General features: G+C 34.0%; 1 pseudogene across 1 annotated transcript in view; it reads left to right on the top strand.

The window, feature by feature from the left end:
• LOC149161811 (sodium/calcium exchanger NCL2 pseudogene) overlaps positions 1 to 25,339 on the top strand; it is a 150,093-nt pseudogene that overhangs the window by 4,047 nt on the left and 120,707 nt on the right. Inside the window, exon 2 of the transcript XR_016261451.1 lies at positions 21,094 to 21,287. The product of XR_016261451.1 is annotated as a sodium/calcium exchanger NCL2 pseudogene (transcript). The remainder of the gene's footprint in view (positions 1 to 21,093; positions 21,288 to 25,339) is intronic.

Raw genomic sequence — 25,339 nt, 5'->3', positions numbered from 1 at the left:
CAATCTTATTCTATACCAAGAATCTTTAATGATGCGTTTAATTGGATGTGTGAATTCTTTGTTATACATTCTTGTGAAATAATTATGTTTTTATTTGAGATATAAGTCATGTTTTTAGTCTTAATCATAATTATTTTAATTTATGAGATATAGATTAAGTTTATAATATTATTATTTTATTATTAAAAGTTTATTTAATATTAATTTTATTTAAATATAGTTAATCAATTTTTTAATTAATCATAATCATTTATCATAAATTTGATTATACTATTATAAATTTAAATAATCAATCTATATCAACCATATTTATTAACGGAAATCTCAACCATTTTTATTATAATAATTTATAATCATTCAAACATAAACTTTTTTAATTTGGCTATCTTTTTCGAAATCTCATAGCAATCTCCACTGCCTTCACCATCCTCAGAGTCAAACATCATATATCTGGATTGGTGGTCTTCTCAACAAATCCTTGGCGAGATGATCGTAGCTCTAAATTGATTATTCTTGGTGTGGTGTGTTTCCTTCAATTTAACTAGGCCTAGTATCATCTTTAAATTGATTATTCTTGGTGTTGCGTGTTTCCTTCAATTTAACGATGCCCTTGTTTTCTGATTTGTGTTTAGGAAAATCGCTAATCATCTCTCTACTTATTTCGTCCAACATTTGTTGGATGTTAGCAAGTGGATTGACCTTGTATTTGATGTATTACTGGTTTGTGGGTTTCTAATCTAGCAATCTTCTCTTTTTAACAAATTGCTTCATATGCAAACCAATAATGTTCAATGTCATCATTCTTTTCTCCATAATATTGGTGAGAGTCAACTGCCAAAAGGCAAGCGTTTGGTATTTCAGGTCATCTTTTTAACTATAATTTTTTGTCATGATATGTTTGGAAGTTTCCCAAATGGATTAGATTGGAAATGTGACCCTATATCATATACCAAAAAAATGATAGACATAAATAATATTTTAAAAGGAAAACCAAGTTTATATGGACTCTATGATTATATAATACAAAATCTAAATTTAGTTTTTATAGATAAAGCTATATACCCAAAATTAACACCTATATATGAGAATATATGTACTAAAAATGAAATAAAATATGAGTTAAATAGAAGTTTAATCACATAGCATAATATTCCTGATGCTCATTAACAAAAATAAGACAAGATGTTTTTCAATAAAAGTGGAGTGCGAATTGGAAGAAGAGGGCAACTCCACTTCCAATTGAATCACAACCCATATTAAGAGTAACCAAAGATACATTAACTACATATACTACAAGATATACAATTGTTTTTCCAACTTTCTTGACAAACATAATTGCATCATAAAGATTAAAGTGTTTGAAATTAAATTTCAAAAGATGCTTAGTTAACTTTTCATACCAACCTCGTGTTGCTTGTTTTATGCTAGATAACAATTTTATGAGTTTACATGCTTTATGTTCTTGTCTTGTCATAACAAAACTTTCTAGTTGAGACATGAAAACATTCTCTTTCAGGTCTCCATTCAAGAAAGTGACATTTACATTCATTTGATGAACTTTCCATCCATTTTGAGTTCCCAAGGTAAAGTTAGTCCAAATGGTGGCTCATTTGGTTTTGGAGGCAAAATATTTTTTCATAATCAACACCTCTTTTCTATGCAAATCCATTTGCCACTAACCTTGCTTTGTTCTTTCCAAGTGAGCCATATGATTTGTAATTGTTATTCTAGACTCATTTGCAGCCAATTGGTTTAGTTCCAAATGGAGGGTTCGCCAACTTCATGTTCCATTCTTTATGATATTATCATTTTGCATTTCTTATTTCCATTTATCATGAAAAACAACTTCTTTAAAAGAGTTTGGTTCAAATTTAGTAGATACATTCAATTTAGAATCATTATGAAACATCCATATCATCTATATCAATTGGATTTGTTTGGTTTCTCATGGAGGGTCCACCAACTTCCGTTTTCCATTCCTTATGAGAACATCATACTTGTTTTGCATTGCTTCTTTCTATTTATCATTAGAAGTAACTTCTTTAATGTTATGTCGTAAGAAACTTGCCCCCCTCCATGTATCGTGAAATGTGTTTCATACAAACTGAAACACATTTCAACATTTGTACAAAGAGTTCCCAAATTAAATTTATCTATTTTTTCTTTAATTTAATTGTTGGGACCCATTTTTTGTTTTATTGCCTAAATAGAGGCTAGTTATGAATTAATGATATTTTTAAAAAATTATAAGAATTTTTTTTTTTATTTTATTTATTTATTTATTTATTTTTTCTTTTCTTCTTAAAAATGGGTTTTACTCCTGCACCAATATGTTGTTAATTAATGGTAAAGTTAAATTCTTAATGTAAAAGAAATGTCACTTTTACTTATATTTTTAACATTACCATTAATTGTTTCATGATGTTTGAGAGTGTTTCCAACCTCATCAATTTTTATATAGAGAAAGTAGGATTTCATATCCTATTCAAAATCCAATAGATTAACAAACTTCAGAATTTCAAGATTATTTTTATTATATTCTATCATGTATGAAGATATGGAATTGGTGGTTAGTCAAGAGCACAAAGCCTCTTATGTACATTGATGCTAGTGATATTTCTTGTTGAACTCTTTTGTCAAGGCCTTAGCAAAAATGTACCCCACTCAAACCAAAATCATTGATAGGGCATGCTAGGGTTTCTGTGGGATATTTTAAAGCTTGAATTAGGTATTTTCATCAAAATCGGGTGGTGTTTGTTTATGCCTAGAGAATTGAGGTAAAGGAAAAGGGTGATACTAACAATGAGGATCATTACTTCTAATTTAAATTTTCTTGTTCATTTATTCATAATGAGCTCTTTCCAAGTGAGTGTCTGTGTGTGTGTGTGTGTGTGTGTGTGTGTGTGTATATATATATATATATATCAAATTTCTTCATTCCAAAATTTTGGTGGGTCACGTTTCCAATATGTTTATGTTTCATAAACACGTATCCATTTCCTCATAACCTAGCTTTAAAGGAATTTTGTTCAAAGTTGGTAGATAAATTCAATTAACAATCATATGAAACATCCATATCTTCTATATTAACTGAATCAAAATTTTCTACATGACCTCCATCTTGTCTAATGAAACCTCCAATTCTTATCTTTTCGGCCTTAAGGATGAACAATTTCAAGTTTTTGATGAGCCAATTTTAGGGACATTTCTAAGATTGTCCAAGTTATTCCACTAATTGAGAGTCCATCTCAATTAAATCATCAAAAAGTCTTCTTGATTTAATGGAATTTCCAAACTTCATGAGGGGGATATGATGCTTTAGAAGAAGATTCCAAATATTGATTTAAGACAAGGATCCGCCATTCAAGATGTAGAAACTCATTATCAAATTCATATAGGTCTTCACATGAGTGAATCTATCCAAACAATCAAGTTGTCACTCAACAATGTTGTAAGTATTGGAGGGTTGAAGAAAAATCACATCGCTAGAAAGAACAAACTTATTTTTTACCTCATCATAAAGACAATATGGCTTTGTGTTATATGAATACACCAAGAAGATGCACTTTTGACTCCATGCATATAGCTTTATCTTTTGTTCCTTGGGAAGCAAGGTATAACAAGTGGAAGCAAAGACATTGAGATGCCTTATTGAAGGAATGTGGCAATACTACATTTTAGGAGTGTTCTTTTTTAGAGCATAAGATGGGCATCTATTTCTCACGTCCATTGTACATTGAATCACATCTACCCAAAACATAAACTTTACATTTTCGAAAAACATCATGGAACGAAAAATATTCAGGATAATCTTGTTCATTATTTTAGCTACACCCTTTTATTGAGTATTATATGGAATTGTAATTTTTGAAACCCATGTTGGTGAATATAGTTCTCAAATTAATTAGAAGTATATTCTGTTACTTTATTAGTATGAAGAGATTCAATATTTGATTGTGCTTAATTTTGAATCCATATATGAAAATTTCAAAATGTTTCCAAAGTTTGAAATTTACTTTTCAACAAACACACCCAACACATTTTGGTGTAATTATCAATAAAAGTCATCATATATTTATTACCATTAGAAAAAGGAATACACATAGTGCCACACAAATCATAATGTATTACTCCAAGTTTTTACATGCTCTAGAAATGGAATTATGAAATGATTGTTCTTTATGCTTTCCATAGATACAAGCATCACATTGTTTTAGTTTCCTAGGAATAGTAGGCAAACAAGAAACACTATTCTTTTTAAGTAAACAATGGATTTCATAATTAATACGTCCAACTCTACCATGATAGAGGTACACAATGTTCTATGCATGAGTAGATGCCCCTTTTGGCTTTAGCAATCTTTTATCCTCCAATACATTCATGAAGACCATGTTGTTAGATGCCTTCGTTATTTCTACTTTACCATCAAATATATGGATAAAGTATCCTTACTGGAAAATGTGCATAAGGGACAACAGATTGCTTAACAACTTTGCAAGATAGAGCACATCATGTAGAAGAAAAATAGTAAATCCAGGTAGTTTAAGATTTATGCTACCAAGTCCTAAGGATTTAAGACTTGATTTATCTACAAAGTGAATTGTTCCATCTACATTATCATTGAAGTCTTAAGAGAAGTCTCTTATAAATGTCATGCAACATGTTGCACCTGTGTCATGTGGCCATTAATTTCTCCAAGAAACAAATGAAGTGGAAAAAATATCTCAGTTACAACAATATTGCTATAGGAAACAAGATAATAAGCAATTTAAGTGCTTTACCTTTTGCCAGGTTTGTTGTTTTTCCTTTGTCTTCTTTTTTATTTTGTTTGTCTTTGATCTTCTTCGAGGGGATTCTATATGTTAATGTATCATGTTCATATAATTATTGTAACAAATGCAATGAAGATTAGATCTTTCCCCTTGATGTTGTTTACCCTCCCTACCTTTGAATTCTTTATTCTATGCCCTCTTTTACTACCACTTCCTCTAAAGGATTTTTGTGTCTTCCTCTAGTGGAATCATGTGACTAATTCTTCCCTTTATAAGCAAGGTACCTTGTTTCTTTAAGGGGTTGAGTTGTTGTCTTCCTCTTCTTGAAAGCATTCTCTAGTGGAATCATGTGACTGATTCTTCCCTTTCTAAGCAAGTTACCTTGTTTCTTTAAGGGGTGGATTTGTTGTCTTACTCTTCCTGAAAACATTCTCTCATTCCACAATTTTCTCTACCAAAGAGTCAAATGTAATGGACATGAGTTGTTCACTAGCTTGCATGGATTCAAGATGGTGAGAGTGTGTAGGGTAGAGGGCCTTGATGAATGCTATGAAAGGAATGTTTTTATTCACTCTAGTGAAATTTATGTCATGCATGAGGACTCTAATCTCAAAAGCTAGAGCCAATGGATCATCATATTTCAACTCAAGGTTGAAGAGTTTGACAATTAGTTGTATAAGACCCAATTATGGGTGTGATTCATACACATCTTTTAACTTCTTTACTGCACCATAAGAAGCTATAATGGAAACAATATGATGGCACACTTACTCACTTATTGATGTCATAATAAGGGTATACTAGATTTTTTTGTCCTTATTCTTCTATATGTATAGCTCCTTGTTTGATGTAGGTTTGGTAGGTACCTTGTTCTCATCTCCTTTTCTAATGACAACTTCTCTTTCAAAAATATCATTCCATAAGTCATTAAAAATGAGGGTGTGCTTGATCTTTTTGGACCATTTTGGTTATTTATTCTTACCATTCAACACCACATTGATAATGGAAGTGAGACAATGGATCTTCACCGAAGTTTTGAGCTAGGTTTTGATAAGTTCAAGAGTAAGAGGGTATAAGACCAGGATTTTGTGTGTCACCAAAGATGTCAAGAAAGAATTAGCATAAACTCAATTACATGACATCAAAATTAAGACTACAATGTATTTTGCTAAGAGTTAGTTGGAAAGAGTGATGTCATTGGTTGGCATTGGTATTTAGCATTGGAGATAGTTGAGAAAGTGGAGATTGGATATTTGCAGTGATTGATGTCAAAAGGTAGTTTCATGCTGGTTGTTTAGGTCATTTGTCGAGAACCATCACAATAGTAGAATAATGGAAGAATCCTTAAAAACATTATGACTATAACTAGAGGATATATAGCTCAAAGGCTTGTTTGTCGTAGACAGACTATGCACAGAAGATCAAGTTAGGCTCCCCCATAAATTGCCTATATGGATAGCTCTTGGAGAGACCTTTTTAATGATAGATGACACTTAGAAAATCTCTTAAGGGTTGAAGAGATATTGCAGGTTGAAGTTAGGTGGTGGAGCAACAAAGAAGTGTGGCAGGCTGTAAGATAGCCATAATGAGTGTGCTATGTGTAGAGAGTGCAGATTGATAATAATTGAACCCAATAGCCAGTGAATTGTATAAGTGTGGTGTTTTGAATTTCATTTATGTGTGATGTAGAAGCAGAAGTGGTTTTGTAAGAGTAGTGGCATCAAATTGAAAAAAAAATAAAGAATGTTCTTGAAGGTATCGTGTTGAAAATCCTATGAAAGTATAGATCTATTGGTAGAAGTAGGTTAGTGCCTACACAAATCTGAGGTTGGTGCCTCTATGCAACTCCGTGCTTGCTGATCTCAGGGGGTTGGAGCCACTTATGAGTTGGTGCTCACAGAAAAATTGATGTACTCAAAGTTGGTGCTTTGAATTTACATTATGATAAAAAAAGTTTTGGTGGATTTTCTCTTGGAACAGTTTCCAACAAAGTTACCAAATTAACGAGAACTATAACTTTTTTAGAGGTCACGAAAATCACAATTTTCATGTCAATTTTGAAAAAATTTGATGCAATGTCAACCCCTTTTTTGTGTCTTATTTTTGACACTTTAAATTTTCTTATGTAGTAAGAATGGATATTTTTTTTAAAGTGTTGGTGATTTTCATGTTGATTTTGAAAAATATTGATGTAGTATCAACACTTTTTAGAGGGGGACATATTTTTGACACTTTAAATTTTCTTCTATCTTAAGTATGCACATTTTTCTTAAAAAAAATAGTTGTTTAACTATTTTCAAAATGTGCTCTTCTTCTTCTTTGTTTTTTAAGGGTTTTTGAAGTTTGTATTTTTATTTATTTAGTTTTTGTAATGAAATTTTCAATTTTTTTGCATAGTTTTCAAACAATTATAAAATCAATATTATGAAGTTAATATTTTTTTTTTATATATTTATGTTTCATTAATTAATACTTCAATACACATAAAATAATTTTCACTAAAAAGTAATAATTTTAAACATTTGAGAAAAAAACATTTAATATATATAATTAAAAAAATTCACATTTCGGAACTTTTTATTATTATTAAAGATGACATGTCAAATAAATAATTTTTTGGAAAAAAATACACACAAATTATTGAAAAAATAACAAGTTTTATTCATTTGTATAAATTTATGCCTAAAGATGATAATATTTGATTTTTTTATAAACATCACGATTCACATAAAATTTTAAATTAAAAAAAATAAAAAACAATGTTTAAAAGAAATTAAAAACAACTTTAAAGAAATCTCAATAACAAAAATAAATTGTTTAAAAATATTAAAGAATATAAAAAAATTTGAAAAAAAATAAATTAAAACGAGCATTTAGAAAATAAAATATGGAAAAGAAAAAAATATAAATTAGTTAAAATCATTTTTTTTAAATTGCAATAAGGGATATATATATATGGGGAAATTGAAAAATAAATAACATATAAAATAAGTTTGGAGGAAAAAAATATTATACAAATTAAAAAAATAAAAAATAATAAAAGAATATATTGAAATATAAATTAAAAATGATAACAGTTAATAGTTGATATCTATAATAAAAAGAAAGAAGAGATGCATTTGGAAATCAATGTAGTTTTGTTTACTTAACAAGTCATTATTATATATATGTATATTTTTTTTCAAATTTTTTACTATTTTTCTATATTATTTGTGTTTTTTTAAATTATGTTTTTTTTGGGCAAGATGATTTTTTGTTTTTCATTTATTTTTGTGTTTTTTAAACTTGTTTATTGATTTTTATTATTATTTTATGTTTGATTTTTTTTCTATTATAATTTATAATTTTTCGTTCATTTTTATTTTTGGGTTATTTTTAAAATTTTATTTATTTATTTTTATTACTTATTATTATATTTTTTACTTTTTTTTTCCACTTTTATTTTATTTTATTCTTTTAATTTCTATTTATTTATCTAATTTTTAAAATTTTGTTTTTCTTGTTATAGGGGTTGTGTCGATTCTCTATTAGCAAATGATTCTTTATTAGCAAATTATCCTCACTATTTATTAGTTGATTTTTTATTTTTTGTTATAATGGATCAAGTCCACCCACTGTGTATTGATTTTTAAGTTTTAATCAATTTTCATCGCAATAAGTCAAGTTTGCCCCACTATATGTTAATTTGATGGTTGATTTTTAAATTTTTGTTTTGCAATGTGCCAAGTTATCTTAGGTTAATATTTTTAAGGAATTATACATTTAACATTTAAAGAAAAAATACATTCTGTACAATGAATCTTTGATTTAGGTGTTCATTTTTCAGGGTTTTTTAGTGTTAATATTTGGTTTTAATTCCATGGCTAAAAAATTTCAAAATTTTAAGGTTTTTTGGAGTCACGATATTTTAACTTTAATGTTATGGTTGGAAAATGTCAAAGTTTTAAGGTTTTTGGGAGCCATGATATTTATTTTTAACTTAATCCTTGAAAATTGTTGGAAATATTAGGTTTTTGGAGTCATGATATTTTATCTTTAATGTTATCATCGAAAATTATTGGAATTTTAAGGTTTTTTTGAAATTCATGATATTTTATTTTTAATGTCATAGCTAAAAATGTTAGAATTTTAATGGAAAAAAAGGTTGTGGTAGAGTTTAGTTTTGAGGTTACCATTCTCATTGTGTCAATAACTTTGTTTTCCATGTTAAAATCACTATGTACAAGGGTGAATGCATTGTAGAATTTAGTTTTGAGGTTACCATTCTTGTTGGGTCAGTAACTTTGTTTTCCATGTTAAAGTCACTGTGTACAATTGTGAATGCATTCTTGTTGTTTGATTATTTGTAAATTTCTAAACAAGCTGGTTAAAGAAGTGCAAAATTTATGATTATGTAAAAGCACATATTATTATGTTAGCTTATTGAGCTAAAAGAAACTTAGGAAAAGTAAATAATTTACTTTATTAATTATGTTTTAATCTTAGCACTTAATCTCAAGTGACACGAGTTCTAATGTCAGTCATTAATCTTTTTGAAGATTAGAGTAAGGCTTAGGGATTTAGTTTAATGTAAAGTTATAAAAGCAATACTAAGAAAAGGAGAAAGACACATAATAATAACTCGATATTGAGAGAAGCATCTTAGTGACGGTTTGAGGCACTTTGAAGATTAGAGTAAGGCTTAGGGATTTAGTTTAATCTAAAGTTATAAAAACAATAATAAGCAAAGGAGAAAGACATATAATAATAACTCGATATTGAGAGAAGCATCTTAGTGAGGGTTTGAGGGAGTGCAAGAGATCTAGATCTCAAACACCAATTTAGGGTGCATATCAATTATTTATTTGTGCTTCCACTAACTCAGTTAAGAAACTAGTTATTTATGTTATTCAGTAATTTATCCTTGCTAGGCTTAACCTAATTTAACAAAAACAAATGAGACTACCATGTAGATGGGCCATGAGAGTGAGATTATGGTTTTGAATTACATCTTTACAAAATTAGAATTGCAATGATGAGGGAGAGTGCATAGTAGAGTAATCAAACTATAGAAATGTTTTTACAAGCTGAAAAAAACAAGCAATGACAAATCCGAAAAAGAGTTGTTTCTACTTACTAGGGATGGCATATATAGAGGTATTTCTACTTGGCAATGTGGGTAGGAATGGTTTCATACTTGAGAGACATGGATGGTAGGACTGCTGCAGACAAGTAGGAAAAGTAGAACATTTTGGAGTTAATTGGCTCTATACTATTATCATGGTAACTCCTGAGTTGAGATTTCATTGATGTGCAATCAAAATTATACAATAAAGTTACTTTTTTTTTTTTCATTTTCCAAGGCCCTTCATCTCCTTCATTTTCATATATTTCTATGTCCAATTATTTAAAATTTTGTTTAAAAAAAATCCACTGCAATTATCATAAATTAATCATGTCATAAATTTAATGGTCATGTTCTTATGTGTATTTATATGTAAATTTAAATGAAGGAATGGTAGCTAGTAATTATAAAGAAATACTTAACATAATATATGAAATACTACACCGTCATTTTCATGAGCCAATTGACATATTAAGGGTTAAAAATACCATTGTGAATATAACTAATTAGAAAAAATACTTATGTATGAAAGTATAAGAGAACTAAACTAGCTAGTATACTTATAAGTATTGGATGTCTCTATAAGGTCTATATGTAGAGGTTCTGTTTACTCAAGACACGAAAACATAAAGCCGATCCCGGTTTACTTTGTGGCGGTCATCCAAAAGGCCATCTCAATGATGATGCACTTTTGATAATTACTTGTGAAAGGAGCAACACAAAGTTCCTTTTAGCGCAAGCTTATCCTCAAGGTATGTGCCATATGATTCCATGAGATTTAGCTGCAACTAAAATTGCACAGTGTTACAGTCATTGCTAGTGTTAGATGAGTGGGCCATGGGTTGTATAAGTAGAATGAAATCATCCATCAAGTTAATTGAGTTAATTGGTATAATTTTAGTTAGGAAGTTCTCACAAAGTGTTAAAAATTAAGAAACAATGTTTTTTCTGGTAAGAGTTGTCTTTTTCAATGCTTTATTTCCTTATGAGCTAAGTAAAATTAGTTGTAAGCTTACAAAGGGACTTTCTTCAATTTAGTTGCCATATTTACTTTAACCGACACTAGGCCTCCTCCATTACTATATAATGGAGGTCTTCTATGTACTTTCACACAACATTGTAAGTAATAAAATACTCAACATGCCCTGATTTGCTTTAGAGGGGGTGTTGGATTTTCAAACTCACCTCCTTGGGAATAAATCACGTGGACTAACTACCACTCTAAGATCCACCTTGAGACCACTCAAAAAAATAATGATAATGGATTGGAAGTTTATTAATGCCTAATTGTTTTAGTGTAACTAAAAAAGAGGGGCGATTCCTGCCTTGATGAGTTATTTTTCAAAGTTTTTATTTTTATAATCTTGAATAGGGTTTATGTTTTAGTCTCATAATTTCCTTGAGATATATCAGATCTGAAAAGAATCTCTCTCTAATCCATGTCTGTTGGGGTCCAAGCCCTTTTTTTCTCCTATCTAGTTGTTGCAGATCTACAGATTGGTATCAAGTTTTAACTCGAAATTTTGTGTAGTTGCAGGACATTAGCTTTCTGCGAGAGCTCAAAGAGAAAGATCAAATTATTATGTGGTATATTTGAGTGCCAATCTGTATTTCAAGGGTGATTGTGGCCTGAATGATGCGAGACTAATTGATGATGGACACAACAGTGGGTGATGAGCATTGATTTGGTTAATTGGACCATCAAATTGAGCTTGAATTTGATGCAATATGAGCGCTAACGTATTTCTAAGTGAATGAAGTGGTGATCTACACAAATCCCAGAAGAGATTCATGAAGGAACAAGCATCGGTCATATTTGGATCTACGTAGAGTATGTTAGACCAAAGCATACATAACACACAATGGATTTATACTCAGAGACTTAGACGGCAATAGCAGAGAATAAATCATAGAGACAAACAAATGGAGAAACAACAAGATTACTCAGTTAGAAACAACAGAATAGATAAAACAATCACTAGAGAACAGAAATCACTTAGCATTACATAACAAGCTTGGGCCTTGGCTTGATTTCCTTGGCCAGAGAAATTACAAATTTATAGAGGCAGAAGAAGGATCTAGAATCCTGTATGTGATTCAGATGGAGATCTGGAGTGATCTAGAAACTAATGGCGGTGTAGAAGGATCTAGAATCATGTAGATCTAGAAAGATCTGATCTAGAAGGATCTAGAATCCTGTGTGAATTTGGATTCACACTTAACATTCTCCCACTTGAAGCCAAATAAGAGTCATCAAGTCATACCGAGTCCTACCATGCCTCTACATAACTCATGTTTATTTCGTGGTAGAATCTTAGTGAGCATATCAACATGGTTCTTATCTGTATGGATCTTTTCCAAGGATAATTGCTCTTCCTCCAACACATGCCGGATCCAATGGTACCTTAAGTCAATGTGCTTGGTTTTTGAATGAAATGCTGGGTTTTTCGCCAAGTGAATGGCACTCTGACTATCACAATATAACACATACTTGTCCTGCTTTATTCCTATCTCTCTTAGGAATCACTGCATCCACAACATCTCTTTACAAGCTTCTGTTGCAGCTATGTACTCTGCTTCTGTTGTAGAGAGGGCTACCATTCTTTGTAGCCTTGACACCCAAGATACTGCTGCACCTGCAAATGTATACAAATAACTTGTAATGGACTTTCTGGTATCCATATCTCCAACCATATCCACATTTGTAAATCCTTCAAGCATAGTCTCATCAGGACCAAAACATAAAAAATATTGACTAGTACCCTTGAGATACCTCAAAATCCATTTTACTGCTTGCCAATGTTGTTTGCCTGGATTGGCAAGGAATATACTCACTACTCCCACTGAATATGCAATGTATGGTCGTGTGCATACCATGGCATACATCAAACTACCAACTGCTGAAGCATAAGGAATCTTGCTCATCTCTTCTTTCCCCTTGTCATCAGTAGGACATAATTCAATACTCAGCCTGAAGTGGGTTACAAGGGGTGTACCAACTGGCTTGGCATCCTTCATATTAAACCTGTCAAGCACCTTCTTGATATATTTTCCTTGTGACAACCACAACCTTTTGTTTTTCCTATCACGCTTAATCTGCATGCCCAATATCTATTGTGTTGGTCCCAAATCCTTCATTGCAAATTTGCTACCCAAATCTTTCTTCAACCTATTGATCTTATTCTTATCATGCCCAACAATCAACATGTCATCCACATATAACAATAATATGATATACTTTCCTTGATCATACCTCTTGATATAGACACAATGGTCAGCTTCCAACCTCTTAAAACCATGTTCCAACATGAATGAATCAAATTTCTTGTACCATTGTCGAGGTGCCTGTTTCAACCCATAGAGACTCTTCTTCAACCTACAAACAAGGCCTTCTTTTCCTTTTTCTATGAAGCCGGCTGCTCCATATAAATTTCTTCCTTCAATTCACCATGAAGGAAAGAAATTTTTACATCTAACTGTTCACATTCTAAGTCTAAAGCAGCAACTAGACCAAGAATGACTATAATGGATGACATTTTAACAACAGGTGAGAAAATTTCAGTGAAGTCAATACCTTCTTTTTGGGCAAAACCTTTCACCACCAGCCTTGCTTTATACCTCTCCTTCTTTTCATCACCTTCATGCTTAATCCTATACACCCATTTGTTTTGTAGAGCCTTTCTACCTTTTGGGAGGTTTACCAACTCCCAATTTTTATTTTCTTGCAAAGAGTTCATTTCTTCTTCCATTGCTTTCTTCCATTCTTTACTGTGCTCGACTTTACAAGCTTCTTGAAAACAATTAGGTTCACCTTCATTAGTCAACAAAATATAGTTTGAAGGAGGATACCTTTGTGAAGGCTTATGAGGCCTAGAAGATCTGCGAACCAACTGTGGTGGTGGATTATCAGGCTGAATCTCTTGTAAAGGTTCCCGCAATATTCCTTCTTCTTCTTGTTCATCATTTTCCACTTGTTGTTCTTCATGCTCCTGAATTTGTTGTTCATTTTCTTGTATTGGTGGTATGTTTTCCTACTGCTCTTCAAACCTATCAATAACCTTCTTGACTTCCAACTCACTTATAGTCCTCTTGAACATTTATGACTCATTAAATATAACATCCCTGCTTCTAATAATTTTATGTTTGACTGGATCCCACAGACGATAACCAAAATCTTCATTCGCATATCCAAAAAAATGCATTTCATAGATTTATCATCTGGCTTAGTTCTATTTTCTTTGGGAATATGTACGAATGCTTCACATCCAAAGATTTTCAAGTGAGAATAATTCAAATTCTTACCAGTCCAAACTTCTTCAGGGATACCGCCATCCAAGGCTGTAGTTGGAGATCTATTTATGAGGTAGCAAGCGGTCCTGACTGCTTCAGCCCAAAAATTCTTCTCCAAATCAGAATTGGACAACATACTTCACACCTTTTCCATAATGGTGCGATTCATCCTTTCTGCGACACCATTCTGTTGAGGAGTACTAGGCACAATCTTCTCATGATTTATGCCAAACCTGTTACAATATTCCTCAAAGTGCATTTGAGCAATATTCTCCACCATTATCTATTCTTAAACACTTCAACAATTTGTTAGTCTCTCTTTCAACAACAACATGGAATTTTTGAAATATTCCAAACACCTCACTTTTATTTTTCATAGGATATGCCCAAACCTTCTTAGATGCATCATCTATAAATGTTACAAAATATGATGCTCCTCCTAATGATTTGATGTTAACAGTCCCAAACACATATGAGTGTACCAATTCTAACACATTTTTCTTTATGTCATGGCCACCTCTAAGGAATGAAACCCTTCTTTGTCTACCATATATACAATGCTCACAAAGATCAAGATTGTAGGATTTCAAACCTGGCAATAAATTTTTACCAACAAAGATTTTTAAGCCCTTCTCACTCATGTGACCCAAACGCTTATGCCACAGATCTGCTGAATTTCCTTCTTTTGTGACAACAACCAAATCTGATTTTCCTATCAGTGTTTTCAATGTGTATAATGTTTCTGTCTTGGGTCCTTTGGCCACGACCAATACACCTTTGCTAATTTTCCAACCTCCTTTTCCAAAGCTTGTCGAATAGCCTTCATCATCCAATCGTCCCGTAGAGATTAAACTCATGGGTATTTCTAGTACATGCTTGACCCGTTTCAACAATATATCTTTTCCATCTTTCATTTTGATCTGGACATCTCCCACTCCAACAATGCTACAAAAATGATTATTCCCCAAATGCACTCTACCATAATCACTAGGATTAAATGAAACAAAACTATCTTTGCATGGGGTGACATGGTGAGATGCCCGAGAGTCAAGGATCCAATCAAAGCTACTGCTAGATGTGTATACACATGCATCCTCTACTAAAACAGTAAACAACACATCACCATCTGTGGCTACAACAGTAGTCTCACCTTCATTTGTGCTGGATGACTTGTAATTTGTACTAGACGGTCTCTGATCCTTTTGTCCTTTCTTCCAGAATCGAAATTCTTTCTTCATGTGCCTGGGTTTGCCATAATGAAAACAGATGATTTTTCCTCTCCTTGATTTTGATCGGCCTCTCGATCTTGATCACCCTTGCCGACCTCGATCCATTCTCCTGCCACAATCAGCTAGAGCTAGAGCCTCTCCTCCCTGATTTTCCGCAATTGACCTGCATCGCAGCTCCTCATTCATTAAGTTGCTACTGACATCATCAAACTTCAGGGTCCCTGTAGTTGCTGAAGTGCTCATAGCTACAATTAAATTTTCCCAACTGTCTGGCATAGAACACATCAACAATATGGCTCTAATTTCATCATCTAAAATGATTTTAACAGAGGCAAGTTGATTAGTAATAATATTAAATGCATTCAAGTGCTCAGCAACTGAAGCACCCTCCTTCATTTTGAGATTTTAAAGCTTCTTCATGAAGAACACTTTGTTTGATGCCGTGTTCTTCCCATATAGATCATGGAGCTTCTTCCATAATCCTTCTGCCATCTTTTCTCCAGACACATTGAAATAAACATGCTTTCCTAAATATTGGCGGATTGTTGCAGTCGCATTTCTATCTAGCTTATTCCACTCTTCATTTGTCATTGATGAGGGTTTCTTTGTTGTGCCCTCAATCAACAAATACTGATCCTTTAAAATTAGTATATCCTCCATCTGTGATTTCCATAGGGCAAAATTAGCCCCGCTCAACTTCTCCATATCTGTAATTGTTGTCTCCATTTTTAATCAAATTCACGCCTCAATACATAAAAACTCCACTTAAAAATAAAACTTTAATTATTACTCTTTAAAATTTAGTAATAATGACCTTCCTCCTTTTAAAATACCCTTTTCAAAATTCCTGCTCCTTTTTAAAATATACTTTTCAAAATTCCAACATATAATTATATATGTTTCATAATAAATATATAAAACATATATAATGTTTTAACCTTTTCACATTTCACACATACATATGTTGATTTGAGAAAAAACTTGATGTATACGTGGAAGCTTGATGTAAAAAAAACTTACGAACACCACGTTTCAACTCCAAACTCTACGAATCTCCACGTTTCAAACTCCAGCGATAAGTTTCAACATAGATCCATGACCCTGTTTTTCTTGCAGCAACTGTCTTTTAGTTCCAACATTCCTCAGCGATTTCCTGGACAGATCCTTCAACAGCTCCAGGGGTAACAACCAACGTTTTAACGAACGCTGCTAGAGTAAGGCGATGGCACTAAGCGGCTTGCACAGTGGATATTCGACCCTAGCTCCGATACCAGTTGTTAGACAAGAGCATACATAACACACAACGGATTTATACTTAGAAACTTAGACAACAATAGCAAAGAATAATTCATAGAGACAAACAAATGGAGAAACAACAAGATTACTTAGTCAGAAACAACGGAATAGATAAAACAATCACTGGAGAACAGAAATCACTTAGCATTACATAATAGGCTTGGGCCTTGGCTTGCTTTCCTTGGCTAGAGAAATTACAAATTTATAGAGGCAAAAGAAGGATCTAGAATAATGTACATGATTCAGATGGAGATCTGGAATGATCTAGAAACTAATGGCGGTGTAGAAAGATCTAGAATCCTGGAGATAGAGAAAGATCTGATCTAGAAGGATCTAGAATCCTGCGTGAATTTGGCTTCACACTTAACAGAGTCTAGATCATTGTTGTGTCTAACTAGTATGTAACAATGTGAAATGGTCAATCTTATTGCATTGTTGCGTGTCATCGAAGCTACATTGTGAGTTCATTGGGCGTCTGATTATTCCATATCGTGAGATCGTGTGAGTGTAATCTCCATATAGGTACCCTTTCAGATTTGATAGATTGACAACCCCTACTCATTGAGCACAATTTCTTTCTCTCGAATTGGTTTACCCATGAGGAGGAGCGATAGTGATCTGTCGTCATGATTTGTGCTGCGTATTTCTATAGATCGCCTTTGAACACTTCATCCTGGGCATATAGCTGGTCGTTTTCTCATCAGCATCGCCATGAAAGCGTTCCCTTTTTTCTCTGTCAAAATTGTGCATATTGCTCTCCGATTGAACCATAGCCTAAAGCTGAGGAATTGTAGCATAAATGAAGTAGTTGCGTTTTGGACCTTGATTTTCTGTTCACTGGGAGACTGAAATCTGTGTCTCCTAATTCAGTGAATAAAGGTGGAGAAGATGATGATTTGAGGATCGTATTGGCCCACCGTAATAGGTTTTAGACCAAGGTCACATTATGAATTTAGTGCTGAGTATTGTCAAGTGAGTTTATCTCTGGTGCTTGGACACAGAAACATTGTTATCTCTCTAGTCCAGATTCAATTCCCCGTTAGAAGCAAATATTGGGAATTCACTCACGTTGAGGAACTATGCGCACTTCTCGTATGAGATTCAGAATGATGTGAAGAAAGCAAAGGAATACTATGAAAGGGCAATAATGGAAAGCCCTGGCGATGAAGATGTCCTGTGTCTCTATGCCAATCTTACATGGTAGTTCTATGAAATTTTTGGTTATTGGCCAGTCATGCAAACATAGTTGAATTGGTCTTGTTTGCATTGTGATTGGAAGTCTATTGTTGTCATGATTAGATTTGTTTTGTAGCAATTTTTACTTTTGTGCCAATTTGGTCTTTTCAAGATTGGTAAAAGATAGCAAGAGCTTCATGAGAAGAAAGAAGCAGATGAATTTCGTAAAGAAGTTTTTCATACAATCAGTGGTAACTCTTTTGCAAGCAGAGAATGCAACTCTTAAGAATAGGTTTCAAACTTCAATCACTAAAAAATCAACAAGGTTGAACATTTGGAATCAACAATGGGAAAATATCTCCAAATGCTTGTAGAGGAATTTCAAGAGAAGATTGATCTCCTTGATGACTTGCAGGAGGAAGTTAAGTCTTTTTCTGACTCGAAAACAAAAAATTGAAGAAGCAGGAAGAGAATAAAAATCAACATGTTATGGAAATTAATTGCTTAAAATAAACACCGTTGGAGAAATATCAACTTTTGAAGCAAGATCATGATGCATTGTCTCAATAGTTGATTGAGAAGGATGAGGTCATTCAAAAGCTGCAAGAGTCTAAGAAGGAACATAAATTGGAGGTTAGTCGTCTTTTGAAATCTAAGATGGAGATAGCTAATGTTGAGCTTCCAAGCTCACCTTCTTCCACACTTGATGATGTTGATTTTCAGTTGGCTGATGTAGATGATCATGACTCATCACATGCCTTTGTCACACCTAATTTTGAAAACCATACTATTTGTATTGGGTCTCGATTATTGAGCAAAATGAGATATACCAAAGGAGGACTTGGGAAGAATCGACAAGGAATTGTTGCTCCTACTAACCCTGTAGTGCATACGTCAAGAGTAGGTCTTGGATATGATCTAGCTGCTGCCTCATCACCTAAATCCAACTGTGATGTGCTTGAAGAAAATGCTCTTGATAAACATATTGATGACATAGCTGCTAATGTCATTCTAGATGAAAATGTTGTTGCACCTAACTTTGAGTCTGAAAAAACAAAAAATGAGCTATTTGCACATCCTCATCAAAAGAAATTACCGAAGCATCAACATTATTGGTCAACTAGTAGTCCAGGATTCGGATCGTTACAAAAGAGATGTAAAAAAATGAGTTGTAGACCAGTGCCAACTATCAAGATCCACTATAGATGGATTGGTGAATGGTCATGGCATCATTTGAACCAATGCTTGAAGAATTCATATCATTGTATTACATCAATTATTCATTGTTGATTGCTAATGTTCCCTTAGCTGTGCTTCAGGGAGGGAAATTTGCTGGCAATGAAGACTATTGATTCTCGCTCCTTCTGCAGTTGTCTTTTAGCGGGGGTAGTTAAATGGTGACAAATATTGTTTTCGTTACTTTGTTGACAATTGTCATCTTTTGTGTAATGGTGACGGTGGTAAAAAAACTTCATGAGTGTTGTTGTACGATATTCTCCATATTTACAGTGTTCATTGTTTTTTTGTTGGTTGATGGTGTTGCTTCTATTTGAAGCCTTGTCCTAGTTCTTTACTGACACCTAGTTTCTTTGAAGCATTTTTTTGGAGAAGTTGACAGTGTTTGCCACCCTCGTGCCTTAGCAACAATCCTACTTCAAAGATTCATTGACCTCATTGTGGTTTTATGGCTCTCATCTGAAATTTTGGTACTTCAACATTTTGTACTTCTTGATTGGAGGTAGCTTATGTTCTTTCCATTCAGTGGATCATTATGGGATCTACAATTTCAACTCCATGACAATTTGATCATTGACATCTTTTTCTCTTTTAGGGGGGAGTTTTTTCCTATAGATTTTTCTCTCTTTCTCAGCTTATGAGAGTTTGTACATGGGTATCTAATCAGGCCTCGTTTTCGAGACCTGTTCTTTGTTTTCTTTTTTCTTTATTTACTCCTTATATTTTGCTTAAGAGGGTGTTAGAGTTGACTTTTTCAACGCCTCATTTCCCTATGAACTAAGTATGGTGATTTGTAAGCTCACACAGGGACTTGCATCTCTTCAGTTGTCGTAGTTATCCTTAACTGACAATAGGCCTTCTCCATTACCATATAATGAAGGTCTTCAATATACTTTCACAAAACATTGTAAATAATAAAATACTCTTAATTTTTAAATTTACATATATGACTATATATTATTAACTTTTACAATATCAATTACCCATTATTATAATATCACTAAATAAATAAACAACAAAATTAATTGCAAAAATTTAATATTAAGTTGCTATATTAATTGAACTATAAATTTAGTAAAGATTTGACAACCTCATGATTACTCATAATCATCGACCAAAATTATTGCTCAACCTCATACCATCATGTCATAATAGCCCGTGCATAGCCCAAACTTATGATCTGTCTATAAAATTTCCAAATCCATAAAACCATTTTTACACATTGGATTTCATTTCTAACGTGTTATATTTCATTATAAAGCTAATATATGTACTGCGAACTTCCTAAAGAAAACCGAAAACGCAAACAGAACGTAATCATTCCCAAATCCGAATCATGTAACTTAGGTTTGGTATATAGTGATATGGCACTTTCTGAATTTTGTTTTAAAAATTATCTTTGTAAAAGTTATATTAATTCCCTTTGTAAAAGTTAGGCGGTAGATGTCACTTTTTCCATTGGGATTCGACATCTTTGTTTAATGTGTTTTGTATGGATAATATGGAATGTTAAGTGGTTAATAAATGACGTTTAATAATTTTTTGTATGTATTGTATGTATAATATGTAATGTTAAGTGGTTAATAGATGAATATAGGAAAAATAAGATAGTTTTGTAATAAATGGGATATAGAAATAAGAGATATAAGAGAATTAATAGAAGTTTGTATAACAGTTCATGAATATGTATTTTTTTTTTTAATGGAAAGATATAGATATTTTTTTTCTGAAAATAAAAATAAAAATGTTTCATGTGCATATATATCATCTTCATTAGACATAAGAAAAAAACAACTCTAAAGTGAGCTTTATGATATTTCATGATATAATTATATATTTTGTGTTCATAAACATTTTTTATCCACCCACATATTATTAGTTGAAATATATATATATATATATATATATATATATATATTATCAATTAGACTTATAAATGGAAATGTGAAGATGGATGTTTTGACACTTTAATTTGGAATGTACTATATAGTGTCTGGTCTATCTGGAAGTAAGGCCACTGCACAATCACAAGTGCTTATTGGAATGGGGTTGCTTGTGGGTTCAACTATAATGTTATTGACAATGTTGTGGGGATCGTGTACAATTATTGGCAAATGCGACCTCTCTCTAGAGAGTGTTGCCATTGATGGCCAGGATACTAAAGGATTCAACCTTCATGGTACGGTTTCGTCAAAACTTATTACCTTATGTTAATTTATGTCTTTATTTTTAATAAATAGCTTAGGTTATTTTCCTCCATGTTAGACACCATATTTAGTGTTTTAAATTTTCTCAATAAATTATAATTTGTCAAAACATAACGATATATTGTCTGTTATTGAAACTCATTGGATATAAAGTTGTTGTTAGATATTTCCAGAATAACACTGTGTAATGTATGTGATTCGTGTTATTCCGGAAATATCTAACAATATGAAAAATTGTGGAAGTCTCCATTCACTCATAAAAAAATGTTGTTTTGTGAACATGGTTTAAGTTTGTAGTTTATAATTAATCTCGAAGAGTGCTTATTTAGATCGTATTTTATGCATATTTTTTTTTTACATATGTCCTTTAGAAACACCCTAAGCCACATGCTGGTCCATGTTGAGGATCATAGTAACCAGGTCTAGTCGGAACCCAAACTTATTGGATCAGCTGAACTAGTCTAGATCCATCCCCTGAAACTTTACTTGAAAACAAAATAATAAAATTTCAATTTAAAAGATAAAAACCACTTTAGAGCTTGTTGTAGCAGCTACAACCACCCTCCAAAATTTTGCCTTAGCTTCATTTTGGAGCCTCCCTACCAACCATCCTTAGCAGCATGTCTTGCACTAACAAGTACTTATGCTTCAGTCGAGTTCTATGGCTTATCAACTTGTGCTTTGTTGAACGTTTTCTATCATTTTAATGCATGTTAGCATGTAAAAGCATTGTTTCAAGTTTTCATTGCATCTCACTGTTGTCGCATGCATGACACTGTTTTTGCACTAATGGTCGTCGTTGCGGCGACTCACTTCACACACTTACTTGTTACCCCATTACTGAATCTTGCACTCAGTGTTTGCATGTATGATCATTCACTCTTGTTTGCACTCAGTTTCGCACATGCATCTAGACTTCTCATGTTTTCAGTCGCCCGTCGGCGGGTCTGGGCTCCCTTGGCTCAGACCTTGCCTCCCTCCCAGGAATTGCTCAGAGTTGCCCAACACTGGCCTTCGAGGCTTGCTCTGCGCAATTCTGAGAGGCAGTGCCCCGCTCACTCCCAGAATTGTGCATATGCAATTTTCTAGGTTGCAGTCATTGCTGACTGAAACTGCGCATTGTACAGTTTCAGTCCTTAACAAGTCAAGCTAGATTGTGCTCTACATAGTTTCAACAATCATTCAATCCACTGACAGTCCAGATTGTATTCTGTGCAGTTCTGGCAGTCAGTCTCCCAGCTTGATGAAAATTGCGCAAACCTTCCAGTGAGTTACCTAGGTCTGTTGCATGTCAGCCCTCAAGTTGATTTGTTTTCAACTGACTTTCTACTTGTCATGAGTGTTTCTCTTCCTCCAGGTATCACAGGTGTTCGTTCGTCTCTCAACAGTATAGGTACAATGGCTTCCAAGAGAGAAGGGTCAAAGGACACCATTAAGAGTGCAATCAGAGATGTAGTTGAGCAATTGTTTATGAGCTTTCCCATCTATGAAGACACTAAGTTGTTCATGGACAAGGAAATCAAGATGAAACGGCAAGACCTCAATGACACATTTTTAGGCATATTTGAGGAGAATCTCGAGGATCGCATGGTATATGTCAACACACACAAGTATGGCTTGTACCACATTGCATGCAGGTATCCCGCGTTTTTGTGTGCGGACATGATCCTCTTGATTGTCTCACATATTGATCTAGAGACAATGGCATTGAGTAATGTCAGTGGAATGAAACTTGCTACCTTCAGGGCAAAGGAGTTTCAGGATATGTATCAGTTTCCATAGTCGGTGATCACGATGGATACACCCTTCACCCGACCCAGCAGTAGTGCAAACTCAAGAGACATCTTGAAGAGATAGGTGAAAGAGTCGTCTAAATTCAGGACAACAACCAACCAAGTTTACAAGAAAAGGATACTGTGGAAGGCATATCATCTCTTGGTCATCTTTTTATGCTCCTTATTCGGCTAAGAGAGCATAGAAACATTCCCTTAGAGTTGGGTGATTGTGTTGGATTAGTTGGCGAACGAAGGAAGAACTTTTAATTGGTGCGACGTGTTGGCTCTCAGGTTGAAGGAACAAGTAGCAGATGCCCGACATCCACCCAAGGGTCAGCAAGCAAATATTTTCATGTCTTCTTACATACTTGATGCGATCTGTTCCCATCAGAAGTTCTCAGGCTTGGGTTGGGCATGGACACCTTCAGAAACCTTTGTGCACACTTATTGTAGGTTGTTCTCTGAATGCAGCTTCCATGGAGTTATCATACGACTATTAGACCACTTTGTCACCTCGGTATACATGATGATCTTTGAGAAGGATCCACCTTGCATGTCACAAGCAGCGATGTAGGCATTGATTGGCATAGCAAATTGGTATGACTCACCCCTTGACACCTTAATCCGAATGTACAACGCGAAGAAGGCTCTACATTTTTTACCGAAGTTTGCCATGGATAAGTTGGTCATGCAAGAGGTTTCATATCACATCTCAACATGGTTGTCAGTGAGACTGGATAGGAAGAAGAAGGTACCTTGGCCCATTCTTCCTTTGCAGATCAGGTTGTATGAGATCGAGAATCTCAAGCATGTTGAGGCTGAGACGGAGGAATTCAAGAGATCCACCTTTGACACCAGAAGTTTCAATTCATATGACCAGCATTTCTTAGTGAAGGTACACTTTGCGAGATTGTATCATCCCTGGATCCATGGGGTGTGTCATTGCCCTGAGGAATACCCATGGAGATATTACTACAACTTATCCAGGCTCAATGGACCAGTCAGAATAGCTGTAGAGTGGTTAGCAATGCAGAAGGCAACAACATCATCAACAATAGTAGAGGGCAGCAGACATATGCTTGACAAAGGCAAGAGGAAGGTTGCAGATAGCGCAGAGGTGAAGTAAAGTTGCAAGTTCAAAGCAAATCTACTTGCGTTGAAAGAAACTTTAGAAATTGAGGCGAAGAGGCGACAATGTGACAGGAGGATTGCACAAAGGCAAAGCGAGAAGCATAAGCTAGAGGAAGCAGAAAAGGAGTTGCAGGAGTTGAAGCAACAACTCAGGGAAGAACAAGAGCTGTGTAGAAGAGAGAAGGAAGGGAAACAAGAACAGGAAAAACAAGAGGCGCAACATGCACATATTGATGAAACTACGCCCATACAGGTTATTGATTCATCCGAGCAGCTGGCACATAACAAACAGGGTGAGCAGTCGCAGGATCAAGACTTCGCTCAAGAGATTGAAAAGATGCTAGAGTGGATGGACATGGATATGGTTGAGCCAGAGTTAGATCAAGACATTGACCTCATGCCTTAGAACCAAGAGGTCACCCCACTGGCTTCATTAGATCCGGGAGCAGAGCAAGTCCCAAGCGATCAAGGAGACACTGAAATCCTTGAGGACAATTCGGAAGCGGATGTGCACAACATATCTTTTGACGAGTCACAACAAAGAGTTGTGCAGTCACGCAGAGTGCCCACTCCAGATGCCCATGTATCTCCTGCGCAGTTTGAAGAACAAGTGATCGTGTTCGATGTGCATAGAGATCCAGCTGCATTGGTCGATGTTACCAAATAATATACCGAAGCCACCAGCTCGAGTGTTAGATTATTGATAGCTAAGAACGAGCACGTGGCTAAGGAGCTACAAGCAACCAAGCAGGGAGAAGAGCAGGTTACAACATCCGCCAGAGCAGAGTTGAGGAGAGCAATACTAGATGAAGTATCGCTTCTCAAGACAGTCATGCAGAAGTTGTATTTCAGGTTCTTCACCGTGCATAAGTCAGTTGTCCATCTTAACGGTTGGCAGTAGCGTTGTGCTAGGAGAGGATGCATCTTGTCAGATCTACGCACTATTTTTGATCACATGAAGATATGGACAATGAGATACAAGGGAGCCCCATTTCAATTTCCAAAGATGATGAATCCAAAGGTGGTAGAGTTGATTGCACACATTCGGAGTCAGATCCAGAACTATGAGGAACTCCTACAGCTCATCACCAGCTTGCAGGCTTCACATGCACAAGTGTTTAGG

This window comes from Pinus tabuliformis, chromosome 5_2 (assembly GCF_031772625.1).
Source record: "Pinus tabuliformis cultivar Carrire ecotype Pingquan chromosome 5_2, CPIR1, whole genome shotgun sequence".
NCBI lineage: Eukaryota > Viridiplantae > Streptophyta > Pinopsida > Pinales > Pinaceae > Pinus > Pinus tabuliformis.
This window is presented reverse-complemented; position numbering and strand designations above follow the sequence as displayed.